Source organism: Balaenoptera musculus, chromosome 12 (assembly GCF_009873245.2).
Source record: "Balaenoptera musculus isolate JJ_BM4_2016_0621 chromosome 12, mBalMus1.pri.v3, whole genome shotgun sequence".
NCBI classification, from domain to species: domain Eukaryota; kingdom Metazoa; phylum Chordata; class Mammalia; order Artiodactyla; family Balaenopteridae; genus Balaenoptera; species Balaenoptera musculus.
In genome coordinates this window covers 18,402,772-18,417,696 of record NC_045796.1, presented here as the reverse complement: position 1 = coordinate 18,417,696, position 14,925 = coordinate 18,402,772, and positions in this window count along the sequence as shown.

Genomic DNA, 14,925 nt, shown 5'->3' with positions numbered 1-14,925 from the left:
TTTTTTTGTTCTTTATTTTTATCCATAATTGCCCCACCTCCTTAGTACTTACCCTGATATAGATATAGCCTTTGTAATTTGTGTTAATTTATGCATTTTAAATAAACTCTGTAACCTTGGAAAATTACTTACCCTTTCAGTTTCCAGATTTCTAAAATGGGAATAATAATAGTACCTAACATCATTAGGTCCTTTGGGGGCTTAAAAATTAATGCATGTAAAGCATTTAGCGTAGTGTCTGGCACATAATTACGGCTCAAAAATGTGTATTGTTGCTGCTGTTGTTGTATTTTTTTTTTCCAATTTATTTATTTTATGGCTATGTTAGGTTTTCGTTTCTGTGCGAGGGCTTCCTCTAGTTGTGGCAAGCGGGGGCCACTCTTCATCGCGACACGCAGGCCTCTCACTGTCATGGCCTCTCCTGTTGCGGAGCACAAGCTCCAGACGCGCAGGCTCAGTAATTGTGGCTCACGGGCCCAGTCACTCCGCGGCATGTGGGATCTTCCCAGACTAGGGCTCGAACCCGTGTCCCCTGCATTGGCAGGCGGACTCTCAACCACTGCGCCACCAGGGAAGCTCCTGCTGTTGTTTTATTGTTGTGATTCTCCTGTTCCTTTTCCTCCTCCTCTTTCTTTCTCTAGGTCTTAAACTTAAAAGGATAAACATTTTAAGTTATATATGGAACTGCACCCCTTTACTAATAGTACAAAGGCAATGGCCTTAGAACTACTCAGGAAATACTTAACTGAAGGAGGAGAAACTTAAACTTTTAAATTCAGGGTTGGAAATAGCCTGATGGTTTCTCACTGAATTTTAATTTGAATTTTTGATGTTGGACAGATTTGGAGTACAAAGACAGCAGAGGAAGCATTTCTTTTTCTTTCAGGTTTCAAATGTTACCTGGGTAAACTGGAAAAAGATATTTACAAAAGCACCTTATTACCAACTGAAGGCCTCTGCTTATGTTTAACACAGTTTGATTTTTAAAGGATCCATGTGGTGTGTCACCTGAGTGATATACATTTTGTGTAGGAATTTTTTATCATACCAATTTATATTTCTCATAAAGTACCCTTGGGATTTTGGCAGGGAAGAGAATCTATTTAGTAAAATTAGGAACAGGGAAAAAAATGTGCCTCTTTTTAAAGTGATGCTTCAAAAGGAGGAATATTTCTATTGCAATAAATTATTTTTTGATTGCCTCTATACCTCTTCCTGCTCCATATTCCCATTCTGAATGGCATCATTAAACAGTGCCCGATGTGAATATTAATGTGAGTCAGGAGAAGTCTGCCAGCCACACACAATGCATTCAAACGTTGGCTTTACATAATTATCCTTCCTTTTTCCTGTGTTCTTTACGAGGCCCAGTCTAGATTTTGCAGTGCTGTCTAGTAAATCTGCAGTGAAAATTTCTTTGTATTTGGATGACAGCCTAAAGTATTGCCAGCCTTATACCTCCATGAAATTTGGCTCAAAAGAAACCAAGCTACTGGCAAAAATGAAATTCTACCAGAGTTTTAAAGACACTATTCACATTCCACTGATGTTTTATTTCTTTTTTGTACAGCTATTCCCTGCCACTAGATTATTGTTCTTCTACACCTTTGATATGTGCAGAAAGGTTAATAATATCGGCCTCCGTAGCTCAGTGCCTAGAATTTGTTCAGAATAGTTACTGACTATTGAAGGAAAGCCTAGTAAATATTTTCAGTCTGTGAAAAGGAATAGTTCCTCGTGAATGAAATTATTATTGTGGACCAATAGATATTGCTGATAGATGTGCTTGTTGTTCGATTCCCCTAATGTTGGTGAAGTTTCTTTAATCTCATTACAAGCTTTTTGTAGGGGAAATAAGGCCCCAAATACAAGGAGATTATAAGAGAGCTTCTGGCTCCTTTAAATGGCTTTAACCCCTTGCTATGAATGATTTACAATCTAACATACTGAAATAACTTGAAAATTGTATTTATAAACCATTACTAATCATTTTGAAGGCTTTGTGGGATAAATGATAATTTCTGAAATTCTATGGTTTGGCAAGTATGGCCCTAATTTTTAAAAATAGTAAACTTAATGCCCATTCCAGCCTAGTATAAGAAGGTTTCTTAAGCAAACATATTTTGAGAATTAAAAAAAAAAAAGGAGTGGATCACCAGGAGCCAATGTGGATTTGCTAAGATGATTTGCTTTGATGGTAGGATTACGGGAGTGCTAGTCAGGAGAGGGCAGGACAGTCTATCTGAATTTCAAAAGACATTTGTCAAAGGATCTCCTGATGTACTCACAGAAAATAGAGAAATTTGGTCTAAATCAATGGTTTTCAAAGATTCGTCTGAACACAAAGGATTTTTTTTTTCAAACAAAAGATCATGAGGAAATACAATATGCACAAAAGTAAAAAGGAAAGAAAAAAGAAAAGGAAAAGAGTCGGCTTAGGGAGAGGAGAGAGTACCCACCCTTTGCTCCCTTATTTCCTGCAGCCCCTGGACCTCATAATACTCTATGGAGAACAGATGGGAAGCCACTGGGCTATAGAATAAGATCTTTGGTTGGTTTTGTAATTGGTTGAAGGACCATACCCAAACAGTGCTCATTATTATCTTGATGACATTCTGCAATACATCCTGCAGTGGAATGTCACGGAGATTCATTCATCCTTTATTTCTCATGCTTCCCATTTTCTAAATTTCTTGGGTGGATCAAGATATTGGTGATGATCAAATTCCTGAATATGAAGCTAGAGGAAATATTAACATATTGGATGGCAAAATCAGACTCTAAATAGCTCTCAAGGGGTAGAGTGATAGGAAATCCAATAGGCTGAAATGCAATGGCATAGATGAAAAGCCCTGCATTTAGGTTATTAAAACCAGTCATATGCATACAAGACATAATTTAGCAGCAAGTATGAGAAAGGTTTGGGGGTTTCAGTCAATTTTAAAATAATTGGTAGTCAAAAGTAGTAAAAAGATAATATATGGGCCAGGGCAACACAGGATCTCACATTCACTGACTGTCAGAACCAATCTGAACCGTGGGGTTCAGTATGGTAATAATGATTGTTAAGTACTTGCTCTGTGTCAAACTTCCTTTTACTTTACATGGACTGTTATCCCCAGATTCCTGACCATATGGCTTCTTCGTGTGTGTGTGTGTGTGAGGGGTGCATCAAGAACCTCCTGTTTGTGCCACCTCTCCTCTCAGCCCAGAGGCAATGGAGGCGGTATCCTGACTGCCATTCTAGCCACCGGCAGTGATTGCTCTGAAAGATCCAAGTCCGACTCCCACCCATTGAAGAGTTTTTAATGAGTCATGATCCTTGGATTTTCTTAAGACAAAACTGACCTAGTTTTTCACCCATTCATTACAAAGGATGAATCAAAGAGTCAGGGATTATTCAGGCCATAGACTTGATACGTGTCCTGTGACAACAGACTGATGTTGACTATTTGTTCACTTCTAATCTAGTCCTGAGTCATAAAATTTGAAAGTGTGTGTAAATGGCTAATGCTCTTTAAAAAATAACATTAAGCCTTAAAAATAATATTCTTTCCAAACTCATGCTGTGGAGAACATTAGATCAGTTCTACTATTTGTGCCTCATAACAAATTTTAACGGGCTATTTAATTATAATTAAAATCTTATAATTAGTATAAATTCTCCCTTCCTCTCTGTTTTTCACATTTTTCCCTTCTCACTGTCTTAACCTCTTTTCTCCTTCATTCCTTCAACACATATTAAGCATTTTCTATGCCACAGGTCCTGGAGAACAAAAAGAATAAAGTGAGGTCAGTTAGTCAGTGTTCAGGTGTAACCCTTGGACTAAGAAGTAAGTTGAATGAAATGACAGATACACAGGCAGTTTTAGTTTTTGGTTACTCTCTTAAAAGAGACCATCTTACTCAATGCCTACGGCTCAATGCAGTTTCTTCCAAAATGCACCAAATAGAGCATTTTTGAGGCAAAGTACCTAGTTCCTTATTTTACAACTGTAGTAATTATTGCAGATAAACTCTCGCCGGGGGTTATACTCTACTTGCTTTGAGAAGATGAAAAATTCCAGCTGGCACCTCTTGCTCTCACTTCTCTTTGTAAGGTTTCCTGGCCTTCAGGCTGCAGTTTCTTATTCTTTCTGTCACCAGAGGGAAACGGCCAATGACAGCGTTAGCTTTGCTGGTTGCTGAGTGGATCGGGAGTGACTGGGGACATCTGCTCACACTAGCGCAGTCTAGCATTTTGTGGAGATAGCTGTAGGAGGAAGCTTATACCCTCATGAGCCGACAACTGCTATTTTTCCAAGTAAGGTACTGATATTGGTATGGAAATAATTTTCTCTGGAGGCCAATGCACAACAGCTTCTATGCAAAGCATTTAACTTGATCTGGTCATTTGTATATAATTTTAACATTCCAGTTCATTTTTTTACAGCATTCCAGAAAGTTGTGCTACTGCTGCTTTTTCTTCTTCCTCCTCCTCTTTTCCCTTTCCCTTTCCTTTCCTTCCTTTTGAGGATTTAAAAATTTTTGGTGCAAACTTTGTTTTCCCCTTTATTTAAAAAGAGTATTATTGAGATATCATCCACATACCATACGATTCGCCCATTTAAAGTATGCAGTTCAGTGATTTTTAGTGTATTCACAGAGTTGTGTAACCAGCACCACAGTCAATTTTGGGACACTTTTATTACCTCAAAAAATAAGCCCTGTACGTGTTGGCAGTCACTCCCCACTTATCCCCAACTCCTACCCAACGCCAGCCCTCAGCAGCTGCTAATCTGCTGTCTGTCTCTATAGATTTGCCTATTCTAGAAATTTAATATAAATGGAATCATACGTCTGGTCTTTTAGATGGTCTAATATATGGTCTTTTATGATGGGCTTCTTTTATTTAGCATAATGTTTTCAAGGTCAGTCCACACTGAAGCCTGAATCAGTATTTCATTCTTTTTTGTGGGTGAATAATATTCCATTGTATAGATATAACATATTTCCATTTTCTCATCTTCTTGAGGCATCAAAGTTTTTAGCTCGTCTATTGGATTATAAGTATTTTAAGGGGAGGGATTTTTTTTCCCCTACAAGGCTTATGTTTTCTGCAACATATAACACCTGCAATATAGTGCACATTCAATAGTGTTGAATTGATGTTATAGAAGTATATGTGGAAAAAGTGAGTTTGTTCTCTTAGCTTTGGCAGAGTGAAGGTTCTGAAGGAAAGATATGAAAGGGACAGTGAGAGAAATGATTTGACATAATAGATTGAATGAGTATGAAATTTAAAAAGGAGTAAAATAAAGAAGAGGGGCAAAGCACCTTAATGGGACACAGAGGACCTTGGAAAGAAGGTTCAGAGAGCAGGAGTAGCCAATCAGAGACACACATAGACACACAGAAACAGTTTGAGTTAAGAGCCAAAATTTTAGAGTATTTATCACAGATTATGTTGAAAATTTTGGCAGAGACAACTGCCAAAATTTTGGTTTGTTTTGTTTGTTTAGTTTTATAGATATCATGAAGTTGTTGAAATTAGAATGGGAAACTAGTTCATTCATGAATAATTGAAATTTTTGTGGCTTGTCCCCGTCTTCGTCATTGCCGTCACCATCATGTCACTGCTATTGTCACACCACCATCAGCAGAAGCATCGTGAACGTTTATTGACTGCATATTGAAATGTTTTGAAAATGGCCGTTTCTCGGTGTTCAGGACTCTAGCCTAAAACATTTTACATGTGTTATTTTGTTAGTCTTCCTAACAATTCTGTGAGGTAGGACCTATTAATATCCCCAGTTTCACATATGAGAAAAGTGAGGTTGGAATTTGAATTAGATTTGACTACTGACTCTGATTGCCATGCATACATTTTTCTAAAGTAATTTGTAGTTGCAGCTCCTAAACTTTTGCTTTTAAGTCTTTTTTTTTTAAATTAATTTATTTTATTTTTGGCTGCGTTGGGTCTCTGTTGCTGCACGCGGGCTTTCTCTAGTTGCGGCGAGCAGGGGCTACTCTTCGTTGCAGTGCGTGGGCTTCTCATTGCGGTGGCTTCTCTTGTCGCAGAGCACGGGCTCTAGGCACGCGGGCTTCAGTAGTTGTGGCACATGGGCTCAGTAGTTGTGGCTCACGGGCTCTAGAGTGCAGGCTTAGTACTTGTGGCACATGGGCTTAGTTGCTACGCGACACGTGGGATCTTCCTGGATCAGGGCTCGAACCCGTGTCCCCTGTGTTGGCAGGCAGTTTCTCAACCACTGCGCCACCAGGGAAGCCCCGTAGCTCCTAAACTTTTAATCCAATTTCTGCTTCAGTCCCTTTTGACTTGGTGATGATTTCATAGTTATGGTGGTTTGGATGACTGTTAGTAAATGTTCACACCCCTCCTGTTCTCCCTGTGGATGGCATGGGCTTTCCACCCGATTAATCTGGGCTTCTGTGACTGGCTTTCGCCAATGGAACATTAAGGGACGTGATATAAGCAGAGGCCTTAAATGTGCTTGCACTCTTTGGCTGGCTTTTCATGCTCTATTGATCCATCACAAAAAGAGGATGCCCAAATAGCCACCGCCCCTTCAGTCTAGGGCCTAAAATGAATATGTGTGGAGCAGACCTGAGCCAAGCCGCCTGGCACCAAGCCCAGCTGACCCTTAACCTGAAACCCACTCGGATCAGCTTAACTACACAAATCTAAGAGCATGAGACTAAATGCTTGACACTGCAAGCAACCGGGTTGGGGTGGAAGGTTACACTGACCTACTGCAGCAGTTTTGACTGTTATAATAGTATCTATTTGTTCTTTCATTCATTTAGTAATTAATTTCACCAAGGCTGATTTGATTGGCTACCATGTGTCAGTCACTGTAGCAGGTGTTGGGCTTATAAAGATGCATCCAGTAAAGTCTTTATTGTCTTGCATTTGGTGTTTATTTAGTCAGGAAAGATGAGGTGTCCATACATTATTAGAAGACAGTGTAAAAGCTGGTTAGTGCCCTAGCAGGTGGCTAAATCTATGCTCTGGGAGTTCCAAGAAGAGGATATTATGACTGATTGGATGTATCCAGAAAGGCTAGGGGACTATGAGAATGCAAGGTAATACATGTGACAAGTAATAGGATTAAACTCTGCTGAACACCAAGAAATGTACATTTTCATGAGGTTGGCAGTCAATGCTTTTAGCAAACAGAGATAACACCTTCATCAAAAACTGAGAAATTAGATGTCGATCATCAAAAATTGAAAAATTAGAATATCTCCCAAGAATTCATTTGTATGAGCATGTGATCAAGACACTTGCATGAAACTGTAGAAATGAAATACAAAATCCCCTCATTTTGTTCTTTTTATGTCACCTGGCCTGGATCATAAAAAATAAGATACCTGTCATTGGATTCCTATATTTGTCACTTCTCACCAATTTTTTTTTTTTTTTTCCTGTGGCCAGTGCCTGGCGTGTTGCTGCCCAGTGGTTATGCATTTAGGCTCTGGGGTCAGATAGACCTGGGTGAAGATCCAGCCTCTCTACACCAAGTAACCTTTATAAAGCGTCAGTCATGTGGCAGACCGTTACCAAATGTTAAGTACTGTTATTCACCGTATGATCCAAACCCCTGATGAACAACTCCTGAGACACAGGAGTCCCCCTGCTGCTGCCTAATGCTCAACAGACACATTTTAAGTATACCTTTAATTTAGATGAAAAAAGGATTTAGAGAAAGTTTTTTTTTTTTTTAATTATTTATTTATTTATTTATTTATTTATTTCTGGCTGTGCTGGGTCTTTGCTTCTGTGCGAGGGCTTTCTCTAGTTGCGGCAAGCGGGGGCCACTCTTCATCGCGGTGCATGGGCCTCTCACTATCGCGGCCTCTCTTGTTGCGGAGCACAAGCTCCAGACGCGCAGTCTCAGTAGTTGTGGCTCACGGGCCCAGTTGCTCCGCGACACGTGGGATCTTCCTGGATCAGGGCTCGAACCCGTGTCCCCTGTGTTGGCAGGCAGTTTCTCAACCACTGCGCCACCAGGGAAGCCCCGTAGCTCCTAAACTTTTAATCCAATTTCTGCTTCAGTCCCTTTTGACTTGGTGATGATTTCGTAGTTATGGTGGTTTGGATGACTGTTAGTAAATGTTCACACCCCTCCTGTTCTCCCTGTGGATGGCATGGGCTTTCCACCCAATTAATCCGGGCTTCTGTGATTGGCTTTCGCCAATGGAACATTAAGGGACGTGATATAAGCAGAGGCCTTAAATGTGCTTGCACTCTTTGGCTGGCTTTTCATGCTCTATTGATCCATCACAAAAAGAGGATGCCCAAATAGCCACCGCCCCTTCAGTCTAGGGCCTAAAATGAATATGTGTGGAGCAGACCTGAGCCAAGCCGCCTGGCACCAAGCCCAGCTGACCCTTAACCTGAAACCCACTCGGATCAGCTTAACTACACAAATCTAAGAGCATGAGACTAAATGCTTGACACTGCAAGCAACCGGGTTGGGGTGGAAGGTTACACTGACCTACTGCAGCAGTTTTGACTGTTATAATAGTATCTATTTGTTCTTTCATTCATTTAGTAATTAATTTCACCAAGGCTGATTTGATTGGCTACCATGTGTCAGTCACTGTAGCAGGTGTTGGGCTTATAAAGATGCATCCAGTAAAGTCTTTATTGTCTTGCATTTGGTGTTTATTTAGTCAGGAAAGATGAGGTGTCCATACATTATTAGAAGACAGTGTAAAAGCTGGTTAGTGCCCTAGCAGGTGGCTAAATCTATGCTCTGGGAGTTCCAAGAAGAGGATATTATGACTGATTGGATGTATCCAGAAAGGCTAGGGGACTATGAGAATGCAAGGTAATACATGTGACAAGTAATAGGATTAAACTCTGCTGAACACCAAGAAATGTACATTTTCATGAGGTTGGCAGTCAATGCTTTTAGCAAACAGAGATAACACCTTCATCAAAAACTGAGAAATTAGATGTCGATCATCAAAAATTGAAAAATTAGAATATCTCCCAAGAATTCATTTGTATGAGCATGTGATCAAGACACTTGCATGAAACTGTAGAAATGAAATACAAAATCCCCTCATTTTGTTCTTTTTATGTCACCTGGCCTGGATCATAAAAAATAAGATACCTGTCATTGGATTCCTATATTTGTCACTTCTCACCAATTTTTTTTTTTTTTTTCCTGTGGCCAGTGCCTGGCGTGTTGCTGCCCAGTGGTTATGCATTTAGGCTCTGGGGTCAGATAGACCTGGGTGAAGATCCAGCCTCTCTACACCAAGTAACCTTTATAAAGCGTCAGTCATGTGGCAGACCATTACCAAATGTTAAGTACTGTTATTCACCGTATGATCCAAACCCCTGATGAACAACTCCTGAGACACAGGAGTCCCCCTGCTGCTGCCTAATGCTCAACAGACACATTTTAAGTATACCTTTAATTTAGATGAAAAAAGGATTTAGAGAAAGTTTTTTTTTTTTTTTTAATTATTTATTTATTTATTTATTTATTTATTTCTGGCTGTGCTGGGTCTTCGTTTCTGCGCGAGGGCTTTCTCTAGTTGCGGCAAGCGGGGGCCACTCTTCATCGCGGTGCGTGGGCCTCTCACCATCGCGGCCTCTCTTGTTGCGGAGCACAGGCTCCAGACGCGCAGGCTCAGTAGTTGTGGCTCACGGGCCTAGTTGCTCCGTGGCATGCGGGATCCTCCCAGACCAGGGCTCGAACCCGCGTCCCCTGCATTGGCAGGCAGACTCTCAACCACTGCGCCACCAGGGAAGCCCGAGAAAGTTTTTTTAAAAAGACATCGTGTTGGGTGAATAGAAGAATGTGTGTTAGAATCACTCATCACAGCAAGTAACGCTCCAGCCACGTGAGGACAGCAAGGAGAGGGAAGTGGCAGCAGCAGCAGCAGGCTGAGATCTGGGTGCTGGAAAACCCGCGGAGGACTGCTCACCCGACACAGAGCCGCCCAAATGCCGGCCAGCCGCCGTTCTCTGGGACCCGCCGAGACACTCCAGGCAGCGCGGCTGCATCTGCCAGGCCCCCATCCTGTTAAGCAGAGAGGAGATCCCTCCACAACAGGGGGAGTCCAGGTTCGGTGAAGAGTGCCCCCCATATTCAGCTCAGCGCCTAAGGTTCTCCATCAAACTTACATTGAAGGAGTAAACTCGTTTTAGCTCCAGATCCCTGGTGAACTTGCCTCATCATGAGCAAGTATGGCTTTATGTCTCTGAACCACAGCTTTTCCTCTCTGTAAAGCAGAGAGGATAATACCTACCTATTGCCCTTGGGGTTATTTCACGGTTGGAATGAAATATTGCATATAAATGGACAAACCCTCATGTCCCTGTTGGATGTATGTAAGGGAGGAAAGACTAGAAAGCTGTTGCCATCTTGGTACTTCCCAAAGATGCCCAGGTATGAACATCTCAGCAAAGTTTTTTTTTTTTTTAATCGACAGTCTTCTCTTAAAGAAAACATGCGGTTTAGCTGGCAAGGCTTAGCTGACGCTTGTATGCCTTTTCATTTTGAAAAAAGAAAAAGAAACCATCTCATCAACATTTTTAGCTTTTCTAAATACCCCCCTGTGCGACCAAAGGCTGTTCACCATGATGGGGACATGAGGACTAATGCGTTCGTTCTTACTCTTTGGCACAGCAGCTGTTTCAGGGAAATGAATGGGGGACTGTCATCAGAGCACTTTCCTGTGTATGATTTACGCGTCTTCTTTTTCATGGGCAAAGTCTGCTTTTTTTTTTTTTTTCATTTAAACCAGCTTAATACTTTTGTTCAGTAACAGCCATTATTAATTTCGCTCATGCACATATTTTAAATTCCTCACATGACAGTTTAGAGAAACTAATGAAAATTAGAGTGTGTTAGCATATCACATCCCTACAGAGATCTCCTCATACATTCAATTACACTTAGTGATGGTAACAGGACTACAGAGAAAAGCATTACCATTTATACCTGCTTGCTCCTGTGCTGTCTCTCAATCTCTCTCTCTCTTTCCACCAAATATCTGGAAAAAATATAGCATTAAGCAAAGGAAAAGTCAATTTTGATGCTGTTTTAAAATACGGTTATTTCTGAAAATGCTTTTGCTCTTGATAAGAAACAGGATGGTTATAGCACATGTAACTTACTTATTTGTCAGTTAGGAACATTAGTCCATTTATCTACACTACTGAAAATTTTTCCTTTGCTCACCAAAGGCTTCAAAGGAATTAAATAAAGATTTTTTTTTTCTGCCTAGATATATACTTTGGCAATTTGACTTTGTTTTAAAGTAGCATAATTACATTTTCTCTGTCTATTCTGTGAATCACAGCTACCTTGGGAATGCCTTTGAAAAGCCTGATTAGGAATGTAAGACACGAGTGACTGGTGTCTGAGGGTATTGATGTTCGCCCCGTCTCCTGAGCCTGGTTTGAAATTCAGCTCTGCCCAGCAGGGCCTGCCCTGAGCTGTGTGGTATTATTTTTAGAACTGTGGGCCTGAGGAACTGTGCGTGTGCAATGGCCAGCAGACTGGCCAAGTCATCTTCGGGTAAATAGTGTGGGACTCTCAATCCTTGATGCCAGCCACTTTTATAGCCTATTATGGAGTAAATTAAAGGCACAATTTATTCTTCATGAGTCTGTCAGCTTCGGGGTTTTCTGTTTTAGATGGTGACCTTCTCTAATTCAGGGACAGTGCTGTTAAGTTTATTTTGTGTTACCTGTATGTGCATTTTGATTCAAATTTAATAATATACTCATTTACTAGCTAATGATTTGGTAGACTAGTGTTTTCAAACATGCTTATTAATTTGTTTGTTTCAGACCAAATACTTGCTGATTTTTCCCAGTAAGAAAGAACAGTTAGGGCACATATGTAGACATCAGTTGACCTGGATACGTTCTGTGCAGGCACTGTGCTATGTATTCTGGTTCTAAAGATAGACAAGACAAAGTCAATTATTTAGGCTGTAAATTGCAAATACTTGGCAAATGAAAGTTATTCAGTTTCTAACCTTTTGTGAATTTTTATAGTCTTGGAATCCATGCCAGGAAGCCAGAGTTTCTAACTTTGATGTGGTTACAATTCTGATCTAAGTATAATACTGTAGTTAATATGAATTAGTAACAAAATACAAAAGCACAAGTAATGAAATTTGTAATTTTAAAAATGCTGAACGTTATCCAGTACTCGATCTGTGAAAATATATGTATGTTCAAGGTGAGGATATTAAAGTTTTATTCTGTGTAGCCAATGTATATATTTACTAGCGTGAATGGTATTTTCAATATGAGGTGTCTCCAAGCTTCATGCGTAGCTCAAACCTATGCTCACGCTGGTCAGGAAGGATGGATCTGCTGCTCTGGGGACCCCCGAGGAGTGATGGCTTCTCCTCATCTCAGCGGGCTCCATTACCAAAGTGTGGGTGCTGCATCCTCCCCACACCGAAGTTCTCTTTTGTTAGCCAGAAGGCCTGGAAGAAAAGCAGGAAGAGAGAAGAGAGTAGGCTTGCATTCCCTCAGAGCAGCTGCCTTTCTGACTCAGAAAGATTGAAAAACATGCTTATAAATGTTTCCTCTGCTTCTTTCTCTGGAAGGATTTTCATATGTTCCCTCTTAGAAAATCATAATAGTTATTCAGATTCATCAGTTTGAACATCCACTCTGTTTTGATTGGCTGCCCATTCCCTAAAAACTTCAGTGTAGGTTTTTTTAATAACCATACAGAAACAAGGACAACTTCCAATTGAGACAGTTATTTATTGACTTATTTTTATTAGGAAAGGTTGCTTCTGATTGTAAAGGGCAAGAATATTGCAGGGTTTTTTTGTGAGGGTAAAGATGGGGGAAAAGAGTAAGTTACTATTTGAATTATTCAGCTGAGGCTGTACACATTGCAGTTAAAAGGCTTAGAGGTAAGGGATTATGAGTGTAAAATTAAGCAGAGCTCTTCAAAACCTCGCCAAGTTCTAAGGAGGAATCTTAAAGTATGGTTAAAATGCTAAAATGTTGTCACAAATTGAAGAAAGATACATTTTTAAACTTCACATTTACCCAGTAAACCAGGATTACTTTGTTCACCCCATTTAAAACAGGTTCAATGCGAAGTTTCCTTATTAAAAGAAGTAAAATTTTATGATGCTTTTGCCTTAATACCAAAATGGAAAAGCACCTAGAAAAGTTGCCAAGTCAAACGGCCACTGGCTTTGTCAGATTTTGCTTCAAAGCCATGACCTTCAAAGTTAGACCTGGGGACTTTGTCTTCAAGAAGATCACTCAGATGCTTATCTTGTTGCTAAGCAGTTAAGTATTTTTTAATTTCATGTTAGCTTCCCTTGTTCTGCCCCCTCAACTCCTCAAATATCCCTTTGAAGATTCACTGAACTCTTGTAGAATCTTTAAAATTGCATAATAGTAACTTCAGTTTCCTTAATCCTCTGTAAACCTGCTTTAACATCCAGGAGACATTAATAATAGTTGGACAATGATGGATGGACATTGCTTTGTAGAGTGGGGCAGGGATGTAAGATCTGAGAAGTCCAGATTTTTAACCTGATCCCTGAATTCTTCTGCCGGTAACAGCTCGTTCAGTGCTCAGCCCTTGCAGCTGAAATACTTGATTCAGAGTTGGAGGTCCAAGGTTGGAAGATTTCCCCCAAGAATTTCTTTTCCCAAGTCCTTCCATTAAAAGGGGCTTCAACAACACGTGATGCAGTCAGTCCTCTGCCCACTTGCTGGGGGGCTCTCTTTAGATGCTTGCTGATTCATTGGCCTCAGTGAAGTCAGAGAGCCCTCTTCACAATGGGTGTGATGGAGCAAGTCACCCCCATTGGGAAGATGGACCTGTTGGACATGGTAAAATGCAGTGTTCAGGAGAGAGGCACAAGGAAGAGCACCTTTCAGAACTTCTGCATGTCAGGTTGCTCTCTCCAACTTGGTTATTGGCTTATGTGACTCTGACTCTCTTCCTCTCTCAGTCTTTTTAAATTATTTGCTCAAAAATTTAATGGTTGGTTGACTAGACTCTCATCATAAAATTTCAAAATGTCTATAAAGAGTGTGTGTTTTTAAATGATTCAGATCCTATATTTTAAAGAGTTTTGTACGTGATTAGCATCCAGCTGTCTCAAACCCTGCTGTGAGCTTTCTTTGGTATTCTGCCCCACATGCCATTGCAAGACTTGTGTGGTTACATTTATAGTGTTTGATGGGAGGCAAGCAATACAGAATCTATTCATTTTACCTATAAACGTGGAATAACTTAACTTCTAGAGTTTTGCAGTGAAATTCTTGTTTCATTGGAGTTTGAATTCATGGTGTATTTACTAAAATTAATTTCCTCTTAATGCAGTTATGAAATGCTTAGAAGAAAAATAATATTCTTGGAATACTTGATTTTTTTTTTTTTGGCTGTGTTGCTACACGCGGGCTTTCTCTAGTTGTGGCGAGCGGGGGCTACTCTTTGTTGCGGTGCGCAAGCTTCTCATTGTCGTGGCTTCTCTTGTTGCAGAGCACGGGCTCTAGGTGCGTGGGCTTCAGTAGTTGTGGCATGCGGCTCAGTAGTTATGGCTCGCAGGCTCAGTAGTTGTGGCGCACAGGCTTAGTTGCTCCGCGGTATGTGGGATCTTCCCGGGCCAGGGATCGAACCTGTGTCCCCTGCATTGGCAGGCAGATTCTTAACCACTGTTCCACCGGGGAAGCCCTGGAATACTTGATTTTTTTGTTACAGCGATGACAGTCTAACATGAAGATGTTTGATTTGTTTTCCTATTTTATTCTTCTGTTTTAATTCCTTCAGTCTGGAAATAATGAATTACACTTTTTGTTAAAACTTTCCCTTTTGTTTCCTGTGGCGTGAACAATGAGATTATTACACACACATCACACAATGTTTTTTCTTTTTCTTTGTAGGAAAATAATAAGCTAGATTA